This window comes from Lactuca serriola, chromosome 5 (assembly GCF_051521515.1).
Source record: "Lactuca serriola cultivar US96UC23 chromosome 5, Lser_US96UC23_V15, whole genome shotgun sequence".
Lineage (NCBI taxonomy): Eukaryota > Viridiplantae > Streptophyta > Magnoliopsida > Asterales > Asteraceae > Lactuca > Lactuca serriola.
In genome coordinates, this window is record NC_136412.1 from 114,716,293 (window position 1) to 114,737,386 (window position 21,094).

General features: G+C 40.3%; 1 non-coding gene across 1 annotated transcript; it reads left to right on the forward strand.

Moving 5' to 3' along the window:
- Positions 1–20,226: 20,226 nt before the first annotated feature.
- LOC145056111 (small nucleolar RNA R71) lies at positions 20,227–20,333 on the forward strand. Its single transcript, XR_013685647.1, has one exon. It is a non-coding gene; the product is annotated as a small nucleolar RNA R71 (small nucleolar RNA).
- The last annotated feature ends 761 nt before the right edge of the window (positions 20,334–21,094 follow it).

Consider the following 21,094-nt stretch of genomic DNA (forward strand, 5'->3'; position numbering starts at 1 on the left):
ATCAGAAGCGAAGTGGTGTGACAAGTGCAAGAAGAAGCACTCTGGGAAGTGTGACGGAGGGGTCACTTGTTACAAGTGCAGAAAGCCTGGGCACTACGCCAATGAATGCACCCTCAACCAGAAAGCCTGTTATGGGTGCAATGAAGAAGGGCACATTTTGAAGGACTGCCCGAAGAAGAAGGAGACAGGAAGACCCAACATACCACCGAAGCCGAAGGCGAGAGCCTTCCAGATGACGCTCGAGGCTGCAAAGGAGGCAGCAGACGTCGCTTCAAGTACCTTTCTTGTAAATGGTTTGCCTGCAAATATACTATTTGATTCCGGAGCCAACTACTCCTTTGTGTCGCATAAATTTGGTGGGAAATTAGCATTTCCTGTAGAAAAACTAGATAATGCCCTGATTGTAGAAGTTGCCAGTGGCAGATTCGTACCTGTTAGTAATCGTATTAGGAACATCGTCATTGACCTAAACGGAAACGAATTCCACGAAGAGCTATTACCCATAGAGTTAAACGGTTTCGACATCGTTTTGGGTATGGATTGGCTTAGCGCCAACGATGCTGAGATTCAATGCCGAAAGAAGATAGTAAAGGTAAACCCACCCGGAAAAGAATCATTTATGGTGTATGGGGACAAACGCAGAGTGAATTCTGGAATCATCTCCCTGATGAAAGCCAGGAAATGTTTGTCCAAAGGATGTGCATCATACTTGGCATTCGTAATCGATGCCAAGAAGGAGAAGAAAGAGGTGCAGAATATACCAGTTGTGTGTGATTATCCGGAAGTCTTTCCCAAAGATCTTCCCGGATTACCACCTGATAGGCAAGTGGAGTTTCGTATAGACTTGTTACCAGGAACAACACCGATAGAAAAGGCACCTTACCGATTAGCACCGACGGAGATGAAGGAGCTCATGACGCAACTTCAGGAGCTGTTGGACAACGGTTTCATTCGACCTAGTTCATCACCCTGGGGAGCTCCGGTGTTATTCATAAAGAAGAAGGATGGAAGCATGAGGATGTGCATAGACTACCGAGAGCTGAATAAGGCAACGGTGAAGAACAAGTATCCATTGCCGAGGATTGATGATCTATTCGATCAGCTGGAAGGTTCGAGCTACTTCTCAAAGATCGATCTTAGGTCAGGATATCATCAGCTGAAGGTGAGAGAGCAGGATATTGAGAAGACTGCATTCAGAACATGATATGGACACTACGAGTTCTTGGTTATGTCATTCGAACTAACCAATGCTCCCGCGGCATTCATGGATTTGATGAATAGGGTTTGTAAACCATTCCTCGATAAATCTGTGATAGTGTTCATCGACGACATTCTCATTTACTCGAAAAGCCAGGAAGAGCATGGCAAGCATCTACGAGAAGTGTTGGAGGTGTTAAAGAAGGAGAAGCTTTTTGCAAAGTTCTCCAAATGCGACTTTTGGATACGGGAAGTCCAATTCTTGGGTCATGTTGTTAACCAGGAGGGAATAATGGTTGACCCCGCAAAGATCGAGGCTGTAATGAAGTGGGAACGTCCAAAGAGTCCCACGGAGATTCGAAGCTTTCTAGGATTAGCCGGATATTATCGACGATTTATCCAAGGCTTTTCTTCGATAGCTGCTCCATTAACAGCTTTGACTCATAAAGGAGCTACGTATACGTGGAGTGAGAAACACGATGAGGCATTCGAGAAGCTAAAGAAGAAGTTATGTGAAGCACTGATACTTTCTCTACCCGATGGATTCGAAGATTTCGCGGTTTATAGTGACGCTTCTGGAGTCGGGTTGGGTTGTGTTCTGGCCCAAAGAGAAAAGGTGATAGCATACGCATCTCGACAATTGAAAGAGCACGAAAAGAACTACCCCACTCATGATCTGGAGTTGGCAACGATAGTTTTTGCCTTAAAGATATGGAGGCATTACCTCTACAGCATGAAGTGCAAGCTCTTCACTGATCATAAGAGTCTCCAGTATCTCTTTAATCAGAAGGAGTTGAACATGAGGCAACGACGCTGGCTAGAACTTCTCAAGGACTACGACTGTGAGATACTTTACCACCCAGGTAAAGCAAATATTGTTGCTGATGCTCTCAGTCGGAAAGTCAATCTGGAAAGGAAAAGGCCAAGAGCGTTAAGAATTGAAGTCGTCTCGACGATTGTGGAAAGTATCAGGAAAGCTCAAGAAGAAGCTTTAGAGAAAAATGACCGAAAGGAAGAACGTTAGTGTTTGGTACAAACAGTTGAGGACTGAAGGTATTCCAAGATCGAATTTGGGTACCTAAGACGGGAGGAATAAGAGATCTTCTGATGGAAGAAGCACACAAGACCATGTACTCGATTCATCCCGGTAGCACTAAAATGTATAGGGACCTAAAACCCTACTACTGGTGGCCGACGATGAAGCTCGATGTTGCGAAGTATGTGGCCGAGTGCGTAACATGTGCGAGGGTTAAGGCACAACATCAGAAACCGTATGGGAGTTTGGAACCTTTACCTGTACCCATGGGTAAATGGGAAGACATCACCATGGATTTTGTGACTAAACTGCCCAGGACGAAGAACGGTCACGACATGATTTGGGTAGTCGTGGATCGTTTCACCAAGAGTGCACACTTCATAGCAGCCAACGAGAAGTGGTCTATGGATAAGCTCGCAAATGCTTACGTGAAGGAAATTGTAAGACTTCACGGTGTCCCTCTTACGATTGTATTAGATCGTGATAGTCGTTTCACGTCAAGGTTTTGGAGGAGTCTACAAGAGGAGTTAGGTACAAAGTTGTGTTTGAGTACTGCTTATCATCTGCAAACTGATGGTCAGAGCGAAAGAACGATTCAGACGCTGGAAGATATGCTGAGAGCATGTACCCTCGAATTCCAAGGGAATTGGGACGAGCACTTACCTCTGGTAGAATTTTCCTACAACAATAGTTTTCACTTGAGCATCAAGATGGCTCCTTATCAAGCCTTGTATGGGCAGAAGTGTCGTACGCCGTCTTGTTGGCTTGAAGCCGGAGAGAAGCAGTTTATGGGCCCCGAGATAGTCCATGAGACTGCTGAGAAGTTGAAGGTGATTAGGGAAAGGATGTTAGCAGCCCAGGATCATCAGAAGAGCTATGCTGACAAGAAAAGACGACCGATAACTTTCGAAGTTGGGGATTCCGTTTTGCTTAAAGTCTCACCGTGGAAGGGACTTATACGATTTGGGAAACGAGGAAAGTTGAGTCCAAGGTTTATTGGACCGTTCAAAGTTCTTCAGAAGATAGGGAACCAAGCTTACAAGCTGGAATTGCCCGAAGAACTCAATGGTATTCATAACACCTTCCATGTGTGTTATTTGAGGAAATTCACGGGAGATGTTCCCGACATAATTCCAATCTCAGAGTTAAGGATGGATGAAAATAAAAGGTTGATCGAAGAGCCTGAGGCAATTGTTGACCGTAAGACTAAGAAGTTACGACGCAAGATGGTCGACTTGGTGCTAGTCCGATGGAAACATTCGAATGGGCCGAATCTCACTTGGGAAACAGAGGATGACATGATGAGTCGCTATCCACATCTGTTTGATGATTCATGATTCCGGGACGGAATCATCCCAAGGGGGAGAGAATTGTAACGCCCGGGTTTCAGGGCTAAGCATTTTTGTCAATGTAATAGTCTAGGTCAACTCTTGTAACTCTTTTTGAAGTAATAAAGATGAAATATTTGAGTATTATGTGAATTATATGTGTTTATTATTTAATTATAAATGTATAATTAATAAAGAATAAAAATGAGCGTCAAAATTAAAGTGTGAGATAATCCCGATATCTCTACATAAAGTTGTAGAATATGTCTCAAGGTTTCCGTGCATATAAGGAACGCCGAAATCCGAGTTATAACGAAGAAGTTATGACCTGTCGAAGTTTCACGACAGAACCGGCACGATACCGCGAAGCGTGAATAGTGAATTTACGATAGAGCGAGATTTAGCCTTAGTGATCTAAACGAAAGTCATAGCATATGTTAAACTAAGAACATCGATAAAAAGAACGCCCAAATCTGACTTCGTATGAAGAAGTTATGAGATTTTAAAGAGACCAATCCTGTCCCGGCTTGTTAAAAATATAACTTTAAAAATAAAGTCAAAATTAGCCAACGGAGTCTAAACGAAAGTTGTAGAGTACGTCTTCACCTATGCGTGGATATAAAGAACGTCAAAAACGGAGTTCGTATGAACGAGTTACAAATTATAATAGCATATTTACGTACTAAAATAAAGTACAAATCATGTATACGTACACATATATATACATATGTATATATCATTAGAAAGGTATCGACGATGCGGTCATTATAAGACTATTGTTGAGTTCTTTCGACATTAGTTTAGTACAAATATCATTAAATCCATTTATAATAGTATTATAGAGGGGTGTTTAGTTGTTTATATGACTAAAAGGTCATTAAGTAATTATGGAGGGTAGTTTTTGAAAATTCAATTAGTATAAATAAGAGCCTTGGGCTCTCATATTTCTTGCACCATTCTCTTGATTCAAGAGTCTTTCTCTCCTTATCCCCCGAGCATTTTGGTCCCTCGTAATTCGACTTCTCTTTCTGTAGCTTAGTATAGTAAGGTGAGCGCTGAAGCGCTGCACGAATCTTTCTTAGAAAGATTCAGCGACGAAGTTCTGCCCCTGTAGAGCCCGACTCCTAGCTAAAACCCCCTTGTAAGTAAGTTATGCTTACCTTATTTTAATATATCTTATATTTAAAATTAGTATTTTATTATGAACTTATAATAAATATTTGAGCTATTATTATAACTTATATAAGTGTCGTTATAATATTTTTTTTTAACTAGTCGCGGTACGGGGAATCTGGTTTAAAGGGCCGCATAGGGTTGTTGGATTTCAGAAGTGCTATATGCCAAAATGGTCCTGCCCTCCGGTGTTTTATGTCTGGCCCCTGTCTGTACATAGTGGTTGGAAAATATTGTTTAACGCTTATATAATAATAATAATACTAAGACTAATAGTTGGTCACGGTAAATATTAGACTAAAATTTAGCGATAATAATGCTAGGTTTCGTCGAAGGAAAATAGAATCGTTAGAAGCAAGCGCTGCCCGATTTTGGAATCATCACCTTAACAAGTGAGTGCATAGTTACTTTCAACTTACACATAGATATGAAGTATTTTATATAAATTACATGCTATGTGTGCATATTATCTGAATACTTGCTATCTATGCTAGATGAACGTTGTTATACATGTTTTCAATGATTTAAACTGTATATGTATTTTATATCTACGAAAATGTTGGGGTAAAACTGATGGGTTTTGAGCATTCTAACACTTCCTAAGTGTACATGCAACCCTAATAACCTTGGATCTATGTTTGTCTAATTATCATGCAAAGTTGAATTTCCAAGGTTATATTCCTATCTAGCATACATGGGGAACAATTTTAACTTGAATAATAGATAGAATAACTTACCTTGTTGTTGCTTGTGTTCCTTGAAACCTTGTGAGCCTAGCACCCCAAGTGTGATGCCTCAAATGCTTCACACAACACCAAATGCTCTTAGAAAGACTTACGAGAGAACACACACTTCTTGAAATCGGCCAAGCCCTCTTGTTTTCTTAGTGTCTAGCCGATTTTGGTGGAGAATGGGATCCTTATATAGTGTTGACACATCTAGGGTTACACCATGTAAACCCTAATGTGTCATGACTCTTCATTTCCATGACCCATGGGTTTGTAACTCCCATGGAGCATCCATGGAGCATCCTATGGGTAGAACCCAACTTGATAATCCATGGAGCCTCTTAGCCCACTATACAAGATATGAATGATTTACATAATCAACCCATATATTTAATTAGTTCTCTCTTGACCACTTAATTAATTCTAAATTAATTATTGATCAAACTAATCAAATAATATTATTAATATATTAGAACTTATAATATATTAATAATCTCCAAATGTTATTTCTCTCATTTAGTCTATCCAATTGCATGGTGCCATGCAACCCAAATGGACCATGCCGGGTCGGGTCAAGTACATACCAGAAATAAGTTATGGACTTAGACACCTTATCCAACAAAAACATGGGTAAATGCAATAGGTGATGTGTGATAAAATGATGAGAGGCCTCGATGTTGATGTTGTTGATTCTGTCATCTAGCGGAGTATGGATGACGACCACGGACTCTTCTAGACAGTCCAGTGGAACACTAGCAGGCTCGCAACCTGTAGGTGTTTGTGAACGATATGTTCACCGGTGTACTCCATCCCCCACATGGTTGCCTTTAGGACATTTATTGCTGAGGAATCCCCTTAGCAGTAGTGTCCGTACCGATGATGATCCTTAGGCTAGGTCCCTTATGATAGGTGTTTAGGGACGTAAAGTGAGGATAACGGGAACGGGTAATCGGGTTATTGTTGATCGATGAAATTAATAAACTTATTTATTGTGGGTTGAAAACCCTATGTGCTTACCAGGCTCCCAAGTCTGACCCACTCAGTTTTATGTATTACAGGTAGTGGCGCATGAGCATAGGTGTGATGTTTTGGACGAGGGATTACGGATATAGGCCTGTAGATATGAAATAATGTAGTAAGGCTTATATTGTACTGTTTATGCTTTTGATCTGTACGAACATGACATCCCGAGTCTTTTAATGAAATACATTTCTATGGAAATGCTTTTGATAAATCTTTATCATATTTTTGTTTTGGGACAAATTCCGCAACACTTTCATTTAAAATGTAACTCTGATTTTTAAACAAAGCATAAACAAACCGGTCTTTTCTGGCCGTGATTTTGGGGATGTCACATGTTTCTACTTGTATCCCTCCCCCCCCCCCCATTAAAGCATTTAAAATCATTTAAAACATTGATTAGGGGTATGAACTCACCTGTAGTTGGTGATTGGGATGAATTGGACGGTATCGGATTGCTAGGTGTCAAGCAAGGACTTGTGAACACACTACGATCCTAATGAACATATTGATGGGTTTTGAGCATTCTAACACTTCCTAAGTGTACATGCAACCCTAATAACCTTGGATCTATGTTTGTCTAATTATCATGCTAAGTTGAATTCCAAGGCTATATTCCTATCTAGCATACATGGGGAACAATTTTAACTTGAATAATAGATAGAATAACTTACCTTGTTGTTGCTTGTGTTCCTAGAAACCTTGTGAGCCTAGCTCCCCAAGTGTGATGCCTCAAATGCTTCACACAACACCAAATGCTCTTGGAAAGACTCTTGAGATAATACACACTTCTTAAAATCGGCCAAGCCCTCTAGTTTCTTAGTGTAACCGATTTTGGTGGAGAATATGATTCTTATATAGTGTTGACACATCTAGGGTTACACCATGTAAACCCTAATGTATCATGACTCTTCATTTCCATGACCCATGGGTTTGTAACTCCCATGGAGCATCCATGGAGCATCCTATGGGTAGAACCTAACTTGATAATCCATGGAGCCTCTTAGCCCACTATACAAGATATGGATGATTTACATAATCAACCCATATATTTAATTAGTTCTCTTTTGACCACTTAATTAATTCTAAATTAATTATTGATCAAACTAATCAAATAATATTATTAATATATTAGAACTTATAATATATTAATAATCTCCAAGTGTTATTACTCTCATTTAGTCTATCCAATTGCATGGTGCCATGCAACCCAAATGGACCATGCCGGGTCGGGTCAAGTACATACCAAAAATAGTTATGGACTTAGACACCTTATCCAACAGTCTCCCACTTGGATAAGTCTAATAACTATTACTGCAAGTATGACTTCAGGAACCAATCGGCAATCGTAGCTCTTTTCAAGGTTTCTCGGAACTGAGAAGATGATGGTATGCCATTTAAGATAAGTGATCATATAATCCTCCGTTCTAGATATCAGCCGGACAAATACATGGAACATTGTCTTGCTTATTGTCCAGCATTTGTTTCCCGATTTCCGATTTGTTTGACAAAGAACTTAATTGAACACATCAACTTAGTTCTGACCGGGCCTGGTACATGGGTCAAAACAAAATCATCGAGGGGCCCAGATATCAGCTTCTAATCCAAGAAGGAACAGATAAACTTCGACTCATACGTTTGTTCTACCACTCATTGAATTACACACAAAAGCACGATTTATAACATCGAGTTACCAATGCGTTTTCTCGTACAATCAATGCATAACCAACTTGTAAGTAACAAATCATATCTCTAGGTTTGAAGACTTATACGATATTACCGTCTCACGATCACTCAAGATAGAATTCCATGAAGTGATTCCAGTGAGCGTGGGTTGAGTCCAATGCTCAGAACTTATGAGCACTCATGATTGATGTAGCCTTGTCCAAGACCTCTACAACCAAACATGACAGTCTTGATTCATACCTACTTCCAACATATGACTGACTGTGGTGGTTTGAATAATATGTTATACCAAACAAAATTATTCTGGAAGTCAAAACATGCAAAAGAAATATAGTAAACGATCGACAAGAGATAGCAACACCTTACTCATAAATAAAACATTTTTTATTCATCATCAAATGTCAATTACACTTTACAAATTTCGAGGTTATCTAACTACTAAATCTAATATCATCCTTCAGCCCTATGCTCCGAGCATGCTGAAGATGCTTAACCCGAGTCAGTCCCTTTGTGAGGGGATCTGCCGGATTCTCATCTGATGATACCCTCTTTGCCACGAGGAGTCCTTCTTCGATCTGATGTCTGATGAAATGGTATTTTCTGTCGATGTGTCTGGACCTCCCGTGATCCCTTGGTTCCTTGGCTAAGGCAACAACACTTTCACTATCACAGAAAATTTCCATTGGCTCTTTAATAGCTGGTACAACTCCAAGGTCTCCAATGAAGTTCTTCAGCCACATTGCCTCCTTTGCCGCCTCGCTAGCTGCAATATACTCTGATTCACAAGTTGAATCAGCCACTGTTTCTTGCTTGGAACTCTTCCAAGAGATTGCTCCTCCATTCAGGGTAAAGACCCAGCCCGACTGAGAGCGGAAATTATCCCTATCAGTCTGGAAGTTGGCATCACTATACCCTACAACTCTCAAGTCATCACTCCCACCGAGGGTAAGAACCCAGTCCTTAGTCCTCCGTAGGTACTTGAGGATATTCTTTACCGCAGTCCAGTGTGCCTTGCCAGGGTTCGCCTGATACCTGCTAACCATGCTCAAGGCAAAAGCTACATCGGGTCGAGTACACGTCATAGCATACATGATCGATCCTACAGCCGAAGCATAAGGTGTTCGACTCATTTCTGCTATCTCAGCCTCAGTGCTAGGGCTTTGTGTCTTACTCAATCTGGTGTTACTCTTGATGGGTAACTCTCCTTTCTTGGAATCCTGCATGCTGAATCTCTTCAGCACCTTATCCAAGTAGGTACTTTGACTAAGTCCAATTAATCTTTTACTCCGATCTCTCATGATCCTTATCCCTAAAATATAGGCAGCTTCACCAAGGTCCTTCATAGCGAAACACTTCCCAAGCCAGGACTTTACTTCCTGCAGGGTTGGAATGTCGTTTCCTATGAGTAGTATGTCATCCACATACAATACCAAAAAGCTAACTATACTCCCACTAGCCTTGACATACACACAAGATTCATCTTCACTCCTAGTAAAGCCAAATTCCTTGACCTTCTCATCAAAGCAAAGATTCAATCTGCGAGGTGCTTGCTTTAATCCATAAATGGATTTCTCAAGCTTACACACTCTATTAGGGTACTCGTTGCTGACAAAACCCTCTGGCTGACTCATGTAAACATCTTCAGCCAACTTTCCATTAAGGAAAGCAGTTTTGACATCCATCTGCCATACTTCATAGTCATGAAATGCAGCTATGGCTAACAGAACCCGAATAGACTTAATCTTGGCTACTGGAGAAAAGGCCTCATCATAATCCACTCCAAGAATTTGAGAGAAGCCCTTTGCAACCAGTCTAGCCTTATAAGTGTGTACTTTACCATCCATGTCGGTCTTCTTCTTGAAGACCCATTTGCACCCTACTGTCTTACGACCTGGTACATTTTCAACCAAGTTCCAAACTTGATTGTCATACATGGATTGTATCTCGCTATCCATAGCCTCTTTCCATTTAGTTGACTCAGGGCCTGCCATGGCTTCCGCGTAGCTGTTAGGGTCATCTTGACTTACTAGTGTCCCATCACTAATAAGTGTCTCACCTTCTACAGTAATATGGAATCCATAGTAATGCTCAGGTGCACTCCTAACTCTCGTGGAACGCCTCAGAGGTATGGGTTTGTCAATTGGCTCAACAGGAGTTTCCTCCTCAAGTTGAGGGCTAGAGTTTGAAGTTCCTTCACCACTTGAATCTTGAATTTCTTCAAGATCAATTTGCCTCCCACTGTCTCCTTGGCTTATAAACTCTCTTTCTCGAAAGACTCCTCTTCTTGCTACAAAGACCACATTGTCACTGGGTCTGTAGAAGAGGTAACCAAAGGATCACTGTGGGTAACCGATGAAAATACACCTCTCGCTTCGAGGTTCGAGCTTATCATGAGTCTCGCGTCTCACGAAAGCCTCGCAACCCCAAATCTTGATGTGGTCTAGTTTAGGTACTTTACCAGTCCACATCTCGTGAGGAGTTTTGGCAACTTTCTTTGTAGGGACTAGATTAAGAATATGGGCGGCAGTCTCTAAGGCATACCCCCAGAATGAGATTGGTAGCGTAGCTCGACTCATGATGGAACGAACCATATCTAACAAAGTTCGATTACGCCTCTCAGCCACACCATTCAACTGTGGTGTCCTGGGAGGTGTCAATTGTGAGACTATCCCACATTCCCTTAGATAGTCAAGGAACTCTGAACTAAGATACTCACCACCACGATCGGATCGAAGCATCTTAATGTTCCTGCCCAATTGATTCTCGACTTCCTGTTTAAATTCCTTAAACCTTTCGAAAGTCTCTGACTTATGCTTGATCAAGTAGACATATCCATATCTACTGTAATCATCAGTAAAAGTCAAATAATAACGATTAGCATCCCTTGTGGCATGTTTGAATGGTTCACACACATCCGTGTGTATAAGGTCCAACAAACCTTCACCCCTTTCACACCAGCCTGTGAAGGGTGACTTTGTCATTTTTCCAAGTAAGCATGATTCGCAACTATCATCTGACTTTAGGTCAAACGACTCCAAGACTCCATCCTTTTGGAGTTGGCCTATGCGTTTCTTGCTTATATGTCCAAGGCGAAAATGCCATAATGATGCTTTATCCAAGTTATTATTAGTAGTAGAATCAATACACAAAACATTATTTCCTAAGTTATCTACAACAGACACAGCTTCATACACACCATCACAAAGTAATGCTTTAAAATAAAGAACATTATTAAAGAAAGCATCAATAGAACCAACTTCATTATTAAACGAAAAGGTAAACCCTTGTTTGTACAAAGCATGAAAGTAAATAATATTTCTTGCCATTCCTGGCGAGTAACAACATTTATTCAAATCTAAACTAAACCCACTACTTAGTGATAAAGTATAAACTCCAATCTTGGTAACAGGTAAAGCTTTTCTATTCCCCATGATCAAGTTTATTCTTCCTTGCTCCACATCCTCACTTCTTCTTAGTCCGTGCAAGTCACAACAAATATGAATACCACAACCGGTATCAAGGACCCAAGAATTAGAATGGGGTGAGTTATTAGAAATGATAGTGTAAATACCTGCATGGTTGGGTTTGACTTTCCCATCCTTCACATCCTGCTGGTACTCTGGGCAGTTCCGCTTCCAATGAGCCTTTTCATGGAAATAGAAGCATTCAGCCTCTTTTGGGTCAGAAGAAGGAGTAATGAAACCTTTCTTGGTTCCACTTGAAGAAGAGCCATCAAGGGTCCGAGCCTTGGTACCCTTCGAAGATCTCTTTCTCCTCCTCCCTCGACTTTTCCCGATTGCCAAAACCAGAGTTGAGTTTGGAGTAGGAGTGATAGCAACCGACTTCCCCTTAAGACCTGTTTCTGCGGTCTTGAGAAGTCCCTGAAGTTTGCTGAGGGTGACTTCTTCCTTGTTCATGTGATATGTCACGCGGAACTGATCATAGCATGATGGCAAGGAGTGCAAAATGATATCTATTGCAAGATCCTCCGGGAAGTTCACATTAAGCTTCAGCAAACGATCCACATACCTTTGCATTTTCTGCATGTGGCTCGTGACGGATTCCCCGTCCTTCATCATGGTTGTTATCATGGAGCAGATGATTTCATACCTCTCTTGTCTTGCACTTTGATGGTATCTTTCCATCAAATCTTGGTGCATTTCATAAGGGTAGAAATCCTCATAAGACTTTTGGAGCTCCGCTGTCATCGTGGACATCATGATGCAAGCCACTTTCGTAGCATCCCTTTCATGTGCCCGAAAGTTAGCGATCTCCTGAGGAGTTGCAATGGTCTCATCAATCTCCTTAAGCTCCTTGTCAAGGACATATTCTTTGTCCTCGTAGCGGGTAATCATCCTGATGTTTCTGATCCACTCATTGAAGTTGGATCCATCAAAGGTGACTTTCCCACACAAGTTCATACGGGTAAAGGAGCCATTAGGGTTAGAGCCAGAAGCATTGTTGAAAGACATCTGAAGAAAAGAGAACAAGATTAGTTTAGATATAAGAGAGTCCTTAATAAAACACCCAAATGTAATATTAAGGCTAGGATCCAATCACAATATAATATAACTTAGAAGAGGTATGCCGTAATCTAAGGTATATCATATTTGAAAGGTAGGTGAATGACGATTCACCAATTTCCACCACGAAAACCGCAATATTTAAGTATTAGGTTTTTGAATGGTTCTTAGAAATTCCTAGATTCTTTGAGATTCAATGAAATTTTCAAAGGCATGTTTCAATCTCGAGTGTGCCCTCCAAGTTTTGTGACTGGGATACCGAGGATCACAAAACGAGGTGTGAAGTAACCATGCAAATCACTTGGTACCCTTAAAGTTTATCACTCAATCGATGTGCCGGTAAACCACACACGCTCCATCGATACTATAATAAACCCTAAGTCACCCTTTACCTACCTTGTTAAGTCCAAGTTAGTGTGCCGGTTAACCACACACGCTCCACCAACGACTTAATCAAAGTGTAAAGTGTAATTTCATGGAATAGCACCTTATTCACATTTTTCCTAAAGTAACTAAGATTGGGAATTTAATAAAACATTTAGTTACTTTATAATATTCATCATACTTTGAATGAGGATTTTGTAAGTCCTTGCCTTACCCGTTCGGCTAACGACCCTCCACCGGTCAAGCAAGTGGTGGGTGAGAGTGGACACCCATTAAGTCACCATTTTATAGGCAACAACCTTATACCCACCTTATAGACCGGCTTCGTGAATGAGGCGTACTAGCGGTAAGACGACTTTGTTTTTATACACATATATATAATTATTAAATCATAATAATATAAGTATAAGGGTTGAATTTTAATTTTTAAAATTCTAGCGATTGGAACTAAAGTTTTAACTTAACTTTACTTGTTCCAAAACTTGAGGGCAAGTTTTGTAAACTTTCAAAACTTTTCATTTCTTGTAACTTATGAGTTTAATAGAGTAATAAAATGAGGACTTTTCATTTTTCCTAACTCTTGTGTTCTTTTAATGGTTTTTAATCCAAGAGACTTTTGGTTTTCCATAACTTGAGGACAAGTTATGGACTCCATTAAAACACATTATGATCATGAATTAATCTACCACATAGGTTACAAATAATTCCTATGATCATCTAAACATCATAAGAACAAGAATATGAATATGAACACCTTCAAGAATCAAAATCACATTTAGTCTTTGTAATTTTGATAACTAGTTGTTGTAAATGAGTTAGAAAAGACATTACACCTTCTAAAACAAGTTTTCAAGTACCAAAACAATTTAGGGTAATGTTTCTAATCCATTTCCAGCAACTGAAGTCGAAATTCTGCATTCTGTCGACCCTACTCGCCGAGTGCATAAACCTACTCGCCGAGTAGGTTGAAGATACAAGTGAACTCGACGAGTCCTCCCCATGGACTCGCCGAGTCCATCAGTCAGAGAGCAAGATTTTCGACTTTCTTCAACTTTTAAGCACAAATAACAAACAAACAAGCCTAGGCTCTGATACCACTGATGGGTTTTGAGCATTCTAACACTTCCTAAGTGTACATGCAACCCTAATAACTTGGATCTATGTTTGTCTTATTATCATGCTAAGTTGAATTCCAAGGCTATATTCCTATCTAGCATACATGGGGAACAATTTTAACTTGAATAATAGATAGAATAACTTACCTTGTTGTTGCTTGTGTTCCTAGAAACCTTGTGAGCCTAGCACCCCAAGTGTGATGCCTCAAATGCTTCACACAACACCAAATGCTCTTGGAAAGACTCTTGAGATAATACACACTTCTTAAAATCGGCCAAGCCCTCTAGTTTCTTAGTGTAACCGATTTTGGTGGAGAATATGATTCTTATATAGTGTTGACACATCTAGGGTTACACCATGTAAACCCTAATGTATCATGACTCTTCATTTCCATGACCCATGGGTTTGTAACTCCCATGGAGCATCCATGGAGCATCCTATGGGTAGAACCCAACTTGATAATCCATGGAGCCTCTTAGCCCACTATACAAGATATGGATGATTTACATAATCAACCCATATATTTAATTAGTTCTCTTTTGACCACTTAATTAATTCTAAATTAATTATTGATCAAACTAATCAAATAATATTATTAATATATTAGAACTTATAATATATTAATAATCTCCAAGTGTTATTACTCTCATTTAGTCTATCCAATTGCATGGTGCCATGCAACCCAAATGGACCATGCCGGGTCGGGTCAAGTACATACCAGAAATAATTATGGACTTAGACACCTTATCCAACACATATAATCACACATATATGCACTCAATTAGACTCAAAAGACTAATTGATAATGTTTAAAACATCCTAGACATAGTTAACACTTTATATAAGTGTTTTAAGCCGTAAGGACTTCATCTAAGCTATTGTGGGACAGGGTACTTGTGTTTAGGGTTTCCAAAGGACCCTATATGAGAGTTTACTCTCCATAAACCATCACACATGGAGTTTACGGTTGTAAACTCTTGAGTTTACGGCCATAAACTCCCAAACATGTGTGTTTGGTGTGTTTTGAAGTCCCAAATGCTTTCTAGAATTATTCTAACTTAGTGGCTAATTCCTTGGAAGGGTTTAAGGTCTAGAAGTACTCCAATTAGGAGTTTACGGCCTCAAGGACATTTCCCCTTGGAGTTTACGGCCGTAAACTCCCTTGGGGTGTTTCCTTTGTTGCTTTCAAGCCTCTTGCACTTGTGGGATATGTTGTAGACTCTTATTCCTAGTATATGAAAGAATTAGTCACACCTTAGTGCCCTTTTTAGGAGTTTACGGCCCAAGAACCATGTCTTGGCCGTAAAATCACTTGGTTAAGTGATTTTGGTGTGATTTGGTCCTTCCATTAAGTGGGTACAATTTCTTGTAAAGGTCTAGGGCTTTAGGTGTCATGAAAACACCCTTTATGTCCATTTATATGGAGTTTACGGCCTAAGCTTCACTTGGGCCGTAAACTCACTTTTTTTTGAGTCATTTGATGTGTTTAAGACCTTATACTACTTGGGAAAATAGCCTAGATGCAAGCCTTAAAGTCCTTAAGTCCTCAAATCACCATTTAGTGTTAGGAAATGGAGTTTACGGCCTAAGAGAGTTTTGGGCCGTAAACTCCCAATCTTGGGTGGATTTGTGTATGTTTTCATGTCCCTAACATGCATACCTAATGGTGTAAGGCCTTGGGGAGTAAACTCCTAGATCTAATGATTTAGCCAACTAAATCATGTTATAAGCATCTAATATGTATTCTAACACTACTAGAAAGAGTTACTCACAATCTGGGATAAAAACCCGAAGATCCGTCAGAGAGAAAATGGCTTTTCTCTAGTTCGAATTGTGAATAATGAATTAATTTAATTCAGAAAACTATTTATAGTCCTGAAATATCTTGACAGAAAATATTTTTATTCTCGAACTTGGACTGTAACATTATGAAACTTGAAATGTCCAAATTTCACAAACCCAGGAGCATCCACTCTCCTGATATCTCCTAAAGTGTAAACCCTAATGTACACAAACTTGCTCGGAAAAGTCTGAAAATCACTAAAATTGGATTGGCATCTATTGAATAGATATTGTTCGTACAAATGGAAATTTCGGGTTGTCACAATTTTGGCTTTTCTCTAATTGGAAATGTAACTAATAAACTATTTGGTTCAGTTTTCTATATATAGTCCTGGGATTTTTGGCAGAAAACATTTTTATTCCTGGAATAAACTCTAATATCCTAGAGTATTGGAATAACAGTGTTGCACAAAACCCTAGTGCAACCACTCTCCTAATATCTCCTTAAGTGTAAATCCTGAAAAACTGCCAAACTTATACTCGAAGTCTGAATTTTCACTGTAACTTTTTTAACTTCTATTGGATTGATATAGTTTGTTCAGAATGGAAATTTCGGGTTGTCACAGCTCATCCCAAAAGTAATACTTTATTTCAGAAAGATTTTCTTCTTTTGTTTGGTAAGATCTTATAGGTTGTATTTGCTAGCTAAATAATTAGCTATGTCTACAAACCATGGCTCTTCTCCCACGGTCACCATAATGTACTCATCTGGGAAGTCATCTCCAACTCTATCTTCTTGCAATTGTGGGTTTTCAAGTCTTGACAAGTGGTCGGCTGCTACATTCTCTATTCCCTTCTTGTCGCGTATCTCTATGTCAAGCTCTTGGAGAAGTAGTACCCATCGTATCAATCTTGGCTTGGCATCCTGCTTGGCAAACAAATACTTGATAGCGGAGTGGTCAGTAAAAACAGTTGTTTTAGATAAAACTAAATAAGGGCGGAATTTATCAAAAGCATACACCACAACTAATAATTCTTTTTCAGTGGTGGTGTAATTCTCTTGGGCCGGATTTAAAGTTTTACTAGCATAATAGATGGGTCGAAAGTACTTATCAACCCTTTGACCAAGGACAGCTCCTAATGCAAAGTCACTAGCATCACACATTATTTCAAATGGTAAATCCCAATTTGGAGCAATAATGATCGGGGCATTAGTCAATTTTTCCTTTAAAAATTCAAATGCCTTTAAACACTCTTTAGTAAAATTAAATGGTGCATCCTTTAAAATCAATTGTGTTAGAGGTCTACTTATTTTAGAAAAATCTTTTATAAAACGCCGGTAAAAACCCGCGTGTCCTAGAAAACTTCTAATGCCCTTCACATTAGTTGGTGGGGGTAATTTGGCAATGGTGTCAATCTTTGCCCGATCCACTTCAATTCCCAATTTGGAAACCTTGTGGCCTAAAACTATACCCTCCTTGACCATAAATTGACATTTCTCCCAATTAAGGACTAAGTCGGTTTTTTCGCATCTAGCAAGCATTAAGTCAAGATTTGTGAGACAATCATGGAAGGAAGATCCAAAAACAGAAAAATCGTCCATAAAGACTTCCATGAATTTTTCCACCATGTCATGGAATATGGCTGTCATGCACCTTTGAAATGTCGTGGGTGCATTGCATAGCCTAAAGGGCATGCGTCGATAAGCAAAGTCCCACTTGGGCAAGTAAATATGGTCTTTTCTTGGTCCATTGGGTCTATGGGTATTTGGAAATAACCCGAAAATCCGTCTAGAAAGCAATAATAACTATGGCCCGATAATCTTTCTAACATTTGATCAATAAAAGGTAAGGGGAAATGGTCTTTACGAGTGACATCGTTTAGCTTTCGATAATTGATGCACACTCTCCAACCGGTTACCGTTCGTGTCGGAATAAGCTCATTCTTCTCGTTGGTTATGACCGTCATCCCTCCTTTCTTGGGCACCACTTAGACCGGACTCACCCACGAACTGTCGGAAATGGAATATATGATCCCCGCATCCAAAAGCTTGACCACTTCCTTCTTGATCACTTCTTGCATATTTGGGTTTAATCTTCTTTGGTGCTGCACAACCGGCTTTGCTCCTTCTTCCAGATTAATCTTGTGAGAACAATAAGAGGTGCTAATTCCCTTGATGTCGGTAATGCTCCATGCTATGGCGCACTTTCGTTTCTTCAAAACTTGAACTAGTTCTTCTTTTTCAGATTCGGAAAGGTCAGAGACTATGATAACTGGCTTTTGATGGCCATCTTCAAGGAAAGCATACTCCAAATGTTCTGGTAATGTTTTGAGCTCAGTTTATGGGTTTTGTTGGCTGTACTCGCCGAGTGTAGGTAAGGGACTCAGCGAGTTGGTAGCTGAATTCACGAATTCCATTTTTTCTTCGCTTGGACTCAGTGAGTAGGTCGGACCTACTCGACGAGTTGATCTGTCAGATTGTTTCATCAATTCTTCAAACTCAACTTCTTCCAGCAGCCTCTCGATCTCCATTAAGTCTTTTTCATCATCAAATTCTTCATCAAAAATGGTGGACTTGTTGGGATCTTCACTTTCGCACTCCTCCATTAATTCATCAAGCATGTCAATTGAGAACGCCATGTCATCACTATTCCTTGCATACTTCATAGCTTGATCAACCCCAAAAGTGACTGAATCATCTCCTACCCGTAAAGTAAGCTTCGAGTGCCTCATGTCTACTATAGCACTTCCCGTGTTGAGGAAAGGTCTTCCAAGGATGATCGAGACTTGAGGATCCGCCTCCATGTCTAGAATTATGAAATCTGCGGGAAATACAAACTTGTCCACCTTGACCAATAAGTTTTCACATATGCCTCTTGGAAAAGTGACTGTCTTGTTTGCTAAGTGAATCGCCATACAGATTGGCCTTGGTTCCGGGAGGTCCAGCTTCTTGAAGAATGAATATGGCATGAGGTTCACACTTGCTCCTAAATCAGCCAAAGCATGAATGGTAGCCAAGTTACCAAATTGGCAAGGCAAAGTCAAGCTCCCCGGGTCACCCTTCTTCTTTGGTAGCTTATTTAGCATGGCAGCTGAGTAGTTATCATTAAGAACAACCTTTTTCACTTCCTCCATCTTTCTTCTATTCGTGAGAAGTTCCTTAAGGAATTTTGGCATATTTTGGCATTTGTGCGATAGCTTCGATGAAGGGTATGTTGATTTGAAGAGCTTTGATATGATCAAGAAACTTCTGGTACTCCTCTTCCTGCTTTTCTCTCTTAGTTCGGGCTGGATATGGCAATAGAGGCTGAAAGGGCTTTTCAGGAATCTGCTCTTTCGGGTTTGGCAGTGGACTCACCGAGTCCATATTCTAGACTCGGTGAGTAGGCTCTGCAGATTGAAGATTTTGATTTTGGTCTTGAGTATATTCATCCTCCTTCTGCAATTCTTTGGGTGCTTCATTCTGAATAGGGGCCAGAGGAGTGATTATCTTCCCACTTCTTGTTGTGACTATGTTTATGTGTGCGCCTCGTGGGTTATTTTCGGTTTTACTCGGAAGTTCGCCCGGTGATCTTTGGTTGATTTGTTGAGCAAGTTGCCCCAGCTGCATTTCTATGTTGTGGATAGATGCTTGCTGGTTTCTAAGCATGGTTCTTGTTTCTTGAATTACAGCATCATGATCACTATGTCTCTTTTCTGAAGCAGCTACAAATTTGGTGAGCATCTCTTCCAAACTTGGTTTTCTTTCTTGTGCCGACTCCTCCTTTTGGTAAAAACCTCTTCCTTTCTGCCTGAACTTCTCCTCCTTAGCCTTCTTGTACTCTTCATAAGGGAGCCACTCTTTCTTTGGTTTTCGCCAATCTTCATCATATTGGTCCCCACTTGAGTAACAAACTTGCACCTTCTTGTTGCCATTTTCATCCAAGTCGCAGTCTCTAGTAAGATGAGGCCCATTGCAATTTTCACACCCCACCCGTATAGCATGTATCGTTTGGTCCATTTTGTCCATCCTCCTATCCATGTTTTTCAAAACGGCCATCACTGCTGATAAGTCTTCTGAAGTTGCATAGGCGGACCCCCTTGTTACATCATTTCTTGGATTATGGTATTCTCTAGAATGCTTAGAGAATTCTTCAATTAGCCGCTTTATCACTGGAGGTGCCTTCTTCGTAAGTGGACCTTGCGAGTCAAGTAATTGCCTTGTGGTAACATTTACTCCATCATAAAAGATGGAGACTTCTTACTGACTATTGAGGTCGTGATGTGGGCAATTCCTTAACCAGCTCTCATACCTCTCTTAAGCTTCATATAGTGGCTCTCCAGCTTGTTGTTCAAAGTTGGCTATGGCTTTCTTGAGCTTGGATATCTTGGATGGTGGGCAAAATTGATCAATGAACTCTTCTTTCAGCTGGGCCCATGTAGTGATGGATCTGAGGGGTAGTGACTTGAGCCAATCCTTTGCAGCACCCTTCAAAGTAACCGGAAGCATGCGCAGTAGCTGAGTTTCCCGAGGCATGTTGGGAACATTGAAATAATTAGCTACATCATTGACTTCATCCAAGTGCTTGTAGGCGTCTTCGTGATCTTTTCCAGTGAAAGGGATTTCTTTAAGTAGAGCTAGGATATGACCCTTAAGCTCAAAGGTGGCAGTTGTGGGAATTGCAGGTTGCACAAGTCCCAGGCCAGTGTCATCATGCATCCTCTTCTTCCATTCCCCCATGAGGACTTCATCAACATTAGCCATAGTGATAACTAAATCATCCTCAAAATCGGATTCGTGCTCGTATGTAGGTTCTTCTTCTTCCTCTGTCTCGTATTCGGTGTCTTATTTAATGGGGTCTTCGATTGTTAAAGAGGCGCTGGATGCTCCTGATTTGCTGCTCTTCTTCTTGCTGAAAACGGACTTGAGGTTCTTTAGTGGATAATTCTTTGAAGAAGCGGATTCTCCAACGGCTTTTCCTTTGTTCCTCCTTAGTGCGGATTCCGGGTCTTCGAGAGGAGAAACCAGGGGTGTATCAGATCCTCGGGTCATGAAACAACTGAAAAGAAACAAGAAAAACGCATAAAAAGAACAAAAAATGAAACAGAATGAAAAAGAAAAATAGTTTGGCAAACAGTAGG